The following is an 8851-nucleotide window of genomic DNA, read 5'->3' on the forward strand; positions in this document are numbered from 1 at the left end:
CAAATAGAAGATAATTTTAGAGGTGGAGTGATAGAAGAAAGAGACAGGTTGCTGAGATGTGTACTATTTCAAGATGATCACAGGTTTCAAGAGTGGAAGGATCAGCTTTGAAAAGAAGCTTTTCTTCCTAAGGGACCACAAGAGAAGAAATAATAATAGATGGAAATATAGTTAACTTTGGAAGTGAATAGCCAGGTCAGAAGCTGGAGGGAATCTGATAATAATTTGTATGTGGTGACATTTACTATGTGAGGTGAGACCAATGGCATAGTGACAGAAGAGGTGTAGAACAGGGCTTGAGAAAAGTGGTGGTGATTTGGATCAAGCCTGTGAGGAGTGGGAGAAGGGAAAGAATAAATGGTTGTGGTCAGAGGGATGATGTTTTGAGGTCAAGGTTTCAGAGGTAAATGCTGGCAGGGGCAGACTGCGGCCATAAATGTGAGTTCCTGGAATGGAAGACAAGCCTATGAAAATAGGTAAAGTGAGATTCTGGAAGATGAGATGCTGGAAGGATCTTTCAACAGATCTTAAGGGCATCTGAGATGGCAGCAGGGGTTGGGGGTGGAGAGGAAGACTGTGAACTGATGCCAACATTGAGCAAATGTTGAATGAATATCTACTTAGTGCCAAGCACTAGATGCCATGGTCTCCAGTAAACACAGAGGATGAATTTAAATACAGTTCATGTGTAAGAGGGCTGGTGGTAGGAGACAATGGTACAACCTAGCATAGTGGGTCATGGAGTCAGAAGGGTCTTGGAATTCCATAGGAACGGACATTCCTGCTAATCATTATGGGACCCAGGAGAACACAAACCCCTGGGTTGCAGGCTGTGTGTTTTAACAACGTGGTGGTGAGGATTGTAGGCAGAAGAGCAGCTTCCCCTGGAGAAGGCTGCAGAGAAGCAGAATCATTAGGGACACACCACGTGCCTAGCCATGTGTTAACCACTTGAATAACGACAGTGTTTGGCCCTGCTCTGAGGGTCCCTGGAACCTTTTTGAGCACCCATCTGTGCTGCCAGACCTTGAAGGGTTTACTGTTTCTCTCTGCTCTGTTGGCTAAGCTCTGCTCACACAGGGATAATGAAGGTCTCATTTGCCTCCGACAATATGGTGCCTTTCTGCATAATTTACATGTTTTCTTCAAGGCTCAGACACTAAGTAATGAGGTAACAAATTCTGGTGCAGGGTCTTGTGACTGAGACACGGAAACCCAGACTCTGTGCCTTTATTCTTCTGTGGTCTCTTCCAGGGCAAGTTTGGAGCCTGGAAATGTGTCTCTCTTTCTTGGTCTTGGCAGGCACCTGTTAAAGAGAGGACTTGGACATCTCAGGGTGACTGGAGGCATCTAAGTGCTAGCTCTATGTCACTGTCACCTTCTGAAATTCAGCTGCAGTCGGTAGATTTACAAATACTTCTCAAAGATTGGATTTTGTTTCCAATTTGTAAGAACATTAACCACCACTTATTGAGTACTATATATGTCAGCTGTTCTGCTAAGGATTTACATGAACTACTTTTTAAAAATCTGCACACCAATCAATGAAGTAGATTCTTTCTTTCCTTCCTTCCTTCTCTCTTTCTTCCCTTCCTTTCTTCCCTCCCTTCTCACCTCCCTTCCCCCTTCCAAGTTTCCTCCCTCCCTCCCTCCCTCCTTTGTTTTTGAAGGAGGTAATCGAAACTTAGGGAAAATCAGATGTGATAGACACAGCTCCTGATGAAGATAAGATTCACACAAGGCAGTTGACTCCAGAGCCTGCCCACTTAGACACTACCAGACCACTTCCTTAGGTCTTCTATCTCAGTCATAATGTGGACTCATTCTATCAGTGTAGTAACAGTGTTTCTGCACTCACACATCAATTCATTCAACAATCTTTTACTGAATATCAACTCTATGCTGGACCCCATGGGAGAGGGCCTTAAGGAGTTAAGCATTGGTGGAGTGTAAAATAAGGCAGAGTCTGAAGGTATCTAAGGCTAGAATGGATACAGGAGCCAGCTCAGCTCACAGAGGGTGGTGTTGGCCCCATTCAGTACTTTGGACTTTCTTCTGCAGGTGATGGGGAGACAGAGGATTTCAAGTAGTAGAGAGAGCATCCTGCAAACCAATATTCACCACCCATCTCCTGCATGTCAGGTATTCAAGAGGGTGATGGTGCAGGAAACAGGCAAGTCAGAGCTCTAGCACACAGCATTTTAGGACTCTTAGAGTGAGTGCTTTCTTAAATTTTGTGCCCTAAGCACCTGGCTTGCCTGACACTCATCCAGGCCCAAGAGGATGCTATTTGAGAGTAAAGGACAAATACTACTTGGATTTTTACCCTTAAAACATGATGAACTTTGGGGAGAGGAGAAGAGGAGTGGGTCGAGTTACATTTAACAGCTTTCACAAGGAGTGACTTTAGGAGTATTAGATATTATTGATGTTCCTATTAGAGAAGATGAAAACCTAACTATAGCCATAACCTTCCACCATCCTTTCCATTGAGCCCAATATCAAATGTTTTTAAGAGCATTGTGTAAGTCTTCTCAAGTGGGCAATGGGATTTTACTAATTTCATTTGCTTTCTGCTGTTGACTATATACTAGCCTCTGGTACACCAGGCCCGGAAGCTGGTTCTGTGATCTCCTACAATAAAAGTTCATCTCTGGTCACCAAGACCCACTAGGATTCAAAGTCAAGCTAGATAAGAGCTCAACTGCTTGGGATGAAAGTAGGATGACAGAGCAGCCTCTGTATTTTTCTAAGTTCTAGGATCCAAGATCGGGGAGCCTTCAGATCTTCCCAATCTTTTGACTCTTACTCTGTCAGTCCAAAAACTAGTTCATTGCTCTTTATGAATTATGATCACCTTTGCCCTAAATAAAGAGCAGCTGTCATTCCAGGCCACTTCTGCCTGCACCTTTTCAACCCCAATAATTCCTAATGGTTTAGACTTGTGTTATTAATATGAAGCCAGGATTAAATGGCTAAAGAGCAAAACTGCAACGATGTATCACATTGCTAGAGGCCAGGGAAGGCTGCTGGCACAACACAGAAGGTAACTGTAGAGGAAAATGTCAAATACAGCCATGCAGACCCTGCCCTGTAAAGGGCCAGGTAGACATGAAAAATGTTTAGTTCTGAGAAGAGTCAACAGCAAATTCAGTGTGGATTCTGGGAGAATGCTTGCCCACCCTGGACATCAACTGCAGTGTGTTTGAGATTCTCTTGGGAAGAGAGAAAAGACATCTGCTTTCAGTTTTTATTGTCAACTAGATGATGAAAAACAGCTCAGTTCAGTGGAAAGGGCATTGGCCTGGGAGGTAAGACACTTGGTTTGAGGCCAGCCCTGCTACTGTCCCAGGACAATTAACTTGGCTTCCCTGGCTCCTGATTTTTCTTCACCTGCAAATGACTAAATGATTACTCAGGTTGCTTCCAGCTCACAGATTTCCCATTCTATGAATGCCCAGGAAAAAAGAACACATCACCCCATCTGGCTCCTGCCATATACAGGATGAACTGTAGTTCTTTAGAGACAGATGGTTAAGCAGGTATCTGTTTCCATATTTGGTATGAAGTACAAGGAGGAGGGAAAGAAAATAATGATGCCTGAGCCAACCTACTTAGGCAGACCGGCTCCCCAGCCAGGCTCCTTCATCCTCTGCTCAAGGTGTGTGACTTGTCACAAGACCCACAGCAGACGCCAGAGGTCCCGCCCCACCCTCCGCAATCCAGTGGGTTATTTACAGGATTCTGCCCCAGGGAAACTTCTCAGTCTACCTGTTCGAGTATTCTTTGTTTTTGATGCTGCTTTAAACTGTTGCCCTCACAGTCCTCAGCCCTAGAGGGCTTCATTGAAGCCAACTAAACATGTAACACTTAAAAAAAAAAAAAAAGTTGCCACATGTAAGACATTCAGCACCAAAATTCCCCTCTCTGGGCACAGCTTCTGTCTTTCCGCTTTTCTTCCAGAACCTGCAGTGCAGAGTAATAAATAGAGGAGAGGTTTTGGAGCATGGCAGAGATGTGGGACGCTGGGCAGGGGCCTGCTGCCCCAGCCTCTATGTTCTGATTTGTAAAGAGAAAGTAATGGCATGTCCCTGCAGAGTGGATGGGAGCATTTAAAGAGGGGAGCATGAGAAACACCCAAGGGCTTAGGAAGAACACCTGGACTCCCTCTTTTTCCCATTGCAGGGGCCATTCATCTGACTCCCCAGCATCTATTCTACCCCAGATGATATGTCAATCACGGAAACCCCTTCCTTCTGCTGTGCTTGGTATAGACATGGGCACATTAGCCTATTTCAGGCTAATGAGACATGAGAGGGAGTCTGCTGGGGGGCTTTTGGAAACTATTTCCTTCTTCCTAGTAAAAGACACAAGAAAGAGACAGTCCCAGATTTCCCCTGGATAATGTACTCTCTGGGGTGATCTCTACAATTCTTGTAGCTATTTTGCTACTGACCTGAGGATGAAGCCAATATATAATAGAGAAGGGCACAGAAACTGCAGTTGTAAGAGAAGCAGGGCCCTCACAGTCTTTCTCTGGTGGTGCCTTACTTATGGACTTCTTGTTATATGGGCTAACACATCAATTTCCTTATAATTTAAACTAATTTGATTCAGAGTTTTCTGTTCCTTGCAGTAGAAAGAATTCAAATTGTTAAATCCTTTATTACAGGCTCCTATTCTTCATCATCCATCCTTCATGTTCTCATGGTCCATCCCAACTTCCTTCTGTGATTCTCTATGATTTATAGCTCAGTTGAAGCTCCAGAGCCAGCCATTGCCACAGTTGGACACTTTATGCCAACCCTTACATCATTGACATTTGGCCACTTCTGCACTGGAACAAGTTGTACTGTTCCTGTGCCCCCAATTTCCAGGGCTGTAGAGTATTGATGGGGAAAAATAAAATTATGTCCAGTGGCCGTATTATAAGGCCATGCTTCCTTCTTCTGCTGAAGCCTTGGTTGCTGCTCCAGTCAATCTGGATTACTTGATGTTTCCTCCTTTATGTGATTATTCATAGAGGAGTTCCTGCCAGTGGATATGCCCTCTCACTGTCTCTCCCCTAGAGCAATCTTTACAGGCCAATCCCAACTGCCACCTCCTGTGAACTTCCATAACATCACATCTCTTTTCAAATCCAGGTCAACCTCCTGAGATAGATATTTGTCCATTTCTTTTATGTTCCCTAGTAGACCCTGATTTACTTAGACACACTCTGTTAAATATGAAGAGCCACACAAACATTTGCTAAGAAGGAAACCAAGAATAAAGAGCAAGGGTGCAGTTTTTAATTCAGCCAGACTTCAGTCTGAAGATGGGCTTTGCCACTGAGTAGCTAAGGGAAATAGGGAAAATGATTAAAGCCTGTGTTACAATTTTTATCTGAAGGTGGAACTAATAACACATACCTAAGGTAGTTTAGAAGATTATAGGAGATATCTGTATAAAAATATATGAAAATGTTAGGCACATATAGTTGGCCCTCGATATTATTTTCTTTTCTTCCTTTTCACCATAAGTCTGAGAGAGCACGTCCTTTCTTTTTGCTGGCCAAATATGTATGTATGTATACATAAAACCTTTCTCCATGGATATCAAGTAATCTGTAATATTATAAAACTAAATTCATTTTGGCAACATTCAAGTAAAAATAAAATGCTTTTCCCTGCTTTGCCCATCAGATGGAGGTTGACATATAGACATAAACTCAACATTCAGTGCACACCATCTGCCGGCCAGCCCTGTGCTGCATGAAATGATATACAGATGAACTGAATATGGAACTCGTCTTTTGCCCTAAGATTTCTCATTACAATTTCTTGAACACGTGGGCCCTTCACAGACAGCAAATGCTTCTATATGGTGGATTGCCTCACTCAGATGTTTACACACTGCTCTCCATGGATAAAGGCAGAGGGAGGACTATGTAATTTTAAGAGTCTTTTCTGTTACTTTCCTGGAGTGATTCTCAACCTTTCATCGGCACAATAATGAGCTGGGGTTTCCTACACAGGCAGACTTTTAGCCTTACCCTTAGAGATCCTGTTTCGGTACCATGGGTATAGCCCAGGACTATGCATCTTTAACAAGCATCCAGCGTGATTCTGTTTTAGATGAGAAACAATGGGTGCTGGGTTGTGGATGGTAGCAAGGGAGTTGGTTCTTACAGAAGTGAGTACATTGTGACATTTCAAGCAAGCATGGCTAATAATCAAGGTCATTCAGTGGATCTCAACAGATGGACCTCGCAGTCTGGCAACTAACATGGGAACCAGTAATCTCATGCCAGAGGAAGCGCCCCTGAGGCAGAGGAGACTTTAAGAGAGAACTGGTTGAACATTAATAAGGAGGAGCTTTGGCACTGGTCCAAGAAACAGGATAAGCTAAATCACTGGATCTATTCTCAACACCAGAATGGTCTGGGGACCATTTAGAGGTGAGATGGGCAGGTGAGCTTGATGAAGAAGATGAACCACCAAGGTATGGAACCATCAGGAACTTGGACTATGGAAGTGACAAAATTTTCTCAGCCAAATAACAAATTTATTCATTTATTTTCTTTTAGCCTCCCTTATTAATTTATATAGTTTCTGTGCAAAATATAAACTCAGTTTGAAGAAACAACTCTGGGTGAGGTCAGATACTGGAAGCGGGGAATTAAATAATCATCATCACTCATTTTATGGAATGCTTTTCTGGGCAGGCACTTTGCATACATTATGTTTAATTTTCACAAGGACACAATAAGGTAGGTGTTAATTGTCTATTTTTTCAGATGAGTAACTGAAGTTTCAGAGAGGTTAAGCAGTTTGCCTAGGTTCACACAGCAAAGATGAAACTTACAACTACAGGGTGAGCCCTTCTTACTAGAGGTTCTCTTCATGTCTCCTCATGCTCACATTTTGGAAGACTTAATCCTTCAGTGACCGGGAAAAGACCTCCTAGGACCTACCAATCCAGTCTTATCAGACACCTGGCAGAGAAAGTGATTTCTGAAGCAGGAGAAAACCCAGGAAGATTGCTCAGTTCCTGTGCAAGCTGCTTCCCAGCTGGAGATGACAATTAATCTTGAAAATCAATTCAGTGCCTGCTCTCACTGCAGACACTTCCCAGGGCAGGCCACGGCTCCTCTCACAACTGTTAAACAGAACAAAAAGTGGAGAATTGGGCAGGACAAGACGTGCAGTGGTTGCCAGTGGGAAGAGGTCAGGAACAACCGTGTGCTGGGCTGGGGTTGCCCTGGAGCGCTTGCTGTTGGGTTCACAGGTGGCACCTTTGACCTCATGGGCAGACAAGGTATGGGTGGACAAGAAGTGGTTCTGCACGATTTAGCCTGAGAATGGGCAAAATCAGCTCATGTGGGCAACCTCAGTCTTTCTCTAACAGCCTGGGCACGGGCTGCTTTGGCTTTGTGGCAAGGCTGTTTTTATCTGGATACTTTCTGGTCTGTGACCCTGTGTCTTCTGAGACTCTCCAAAAGTGGACGAGGTTACCCATGGGTGATGACTCAGTAGGGTGCCCAGGGCGCCCTCTGTGTGTGGCTGTAAGGCTTCAGATATCTTACGTGTATGTCTTCTCAAGGTTGCAGTTACGTCACATGCCTCCAAGACTAGTAGACTAGGCCAGATTCTTCTAGAATCTTCTCTCAGATTCTAAAAGGCAGGCAGAAAACACCACTTTCAGAGAGAGGATCAATTCTGCTTCAGAAAAAAGTGAGAAGAGTAAGCAATGATATCCTCTGGTGGGACAAGTGACAGTATCACCTCATAGCACTGTGGCGTTCATCTTTTACTTATAAGGTCAAGGTTCTGGGAGGTAGGTAGGCAGGGCAGAAACCATTGTTCCCATTTTAGAGAGGAGGAAACTGATGTTCAGAGACTTTAACAAGGATTGGAATGGGAGAATGCAAATTCAAAAACAGACTTTACTATAAATATCTGAGCTTTTTTTTTAAACCATTACCCCTTGCTACATGACTATGTATATATCTGAGACTGCATATCTTCTTTCCTGAGGATATTGTCTGCTTGAGGTGAAAGTAATTATGATAATAGCAATGTGTATATAGGAGGGCGGTGAGGAGTCCCAGAGACAATAGACTTGAAAGTGCATTGTAAAGCAATGTGCCATGCAAGGGAATGGAACATTAATGTTATTCAAACTCCTATTATCTCATGTTTTCTTCAAATGTCTCTTCAGCAATGACTTGCCTTTCTGTCCTTTGCCTACCCGGCTTCATCATCTGAGTGAGTATAATGAGAACGAGCATACGGGGGCTGTGCACTGGTGCTTACTATCACTATTTTACAGATGAGTAAGCTGAGGCTCGGGAAATGACTTTCCTCTTCATAAATCCAGTGTGTGGCAGGATGGCGATGCTCCGCCTCTCCTGCTGCAGCTCACCTCCCAGGTGTGTTCCTGTTCATGTTCAGCATTGCTTCTCTGTATGGTGACTTCAAGGCTCTCAGACCCTGCATGCTGAAGACAGAGCCTGTGCACTCCTTAAAGTATGGTCATGTCTCATTCACACACATCACCCTGTCCTCAGTGGCTCTCAGGCAGGAGGAAATCTTATTACATCTGAGGCCCAGGAGCAGGGTTGTGTGAGGGCTGCTCCCCTAATGTCACAGTGGGGACTACCAGAATGTCCTCAAATAGGGGATGGGCTACAGGAGCAGCAAATGGAACCCTGGCATCCTGCCTCCTACAGTCCATGTGGGGAAAGACACTTTCTTAAACCCAATTTGTCTGAGGATCTCAGACTTCAGGGAGGAAAAAGCCACCCAGTCCTCAGTCCTCAGTCCTCCCCTTCTAGGAACCAGGAATGGTGGAGAGAACTGGGCATTGG

At 44.2% G+C, this 8851-nt stretch overlaps 1 long non-coding RNA gene across 1 annotated transcript; it reads left to right on the forward strand.

Moving 5' to 3' along the window:
* The first annotated feature begins 6278 nt into the window (after positions 1 to 6278).
* LOC119466955 lies at positions 6279 to 7175 on the forward strand. Its single transcript, XR_005195468.1, has 2 exons — positions 6279 to 6452; positions 6779 to 7175. It is a non-coding gene; the product is annotated as an uncharacterized LOC119466955 (long non-coding RNA).
* Positions 7176 to 8851: the final 1676 nt, after the last annotated feature.

The sequence above is a fragment of the Cebus imitator genome, unplaced genomic scaffold (assembly GCF_001604975.1).
Source record: "Cebus imitator isolate Cc_AM_T3 unplaced genomic scaffold, Cebus_imitator-1.0 Scaffold244, whole genome shotgun sequence".
In the NCBI taxonomy this organism is placed as follows: Eukaryota; Metazoa; Chordata; class Mammalia; order Primates; family Cebidae; genus Cebus; species Cebus imitator.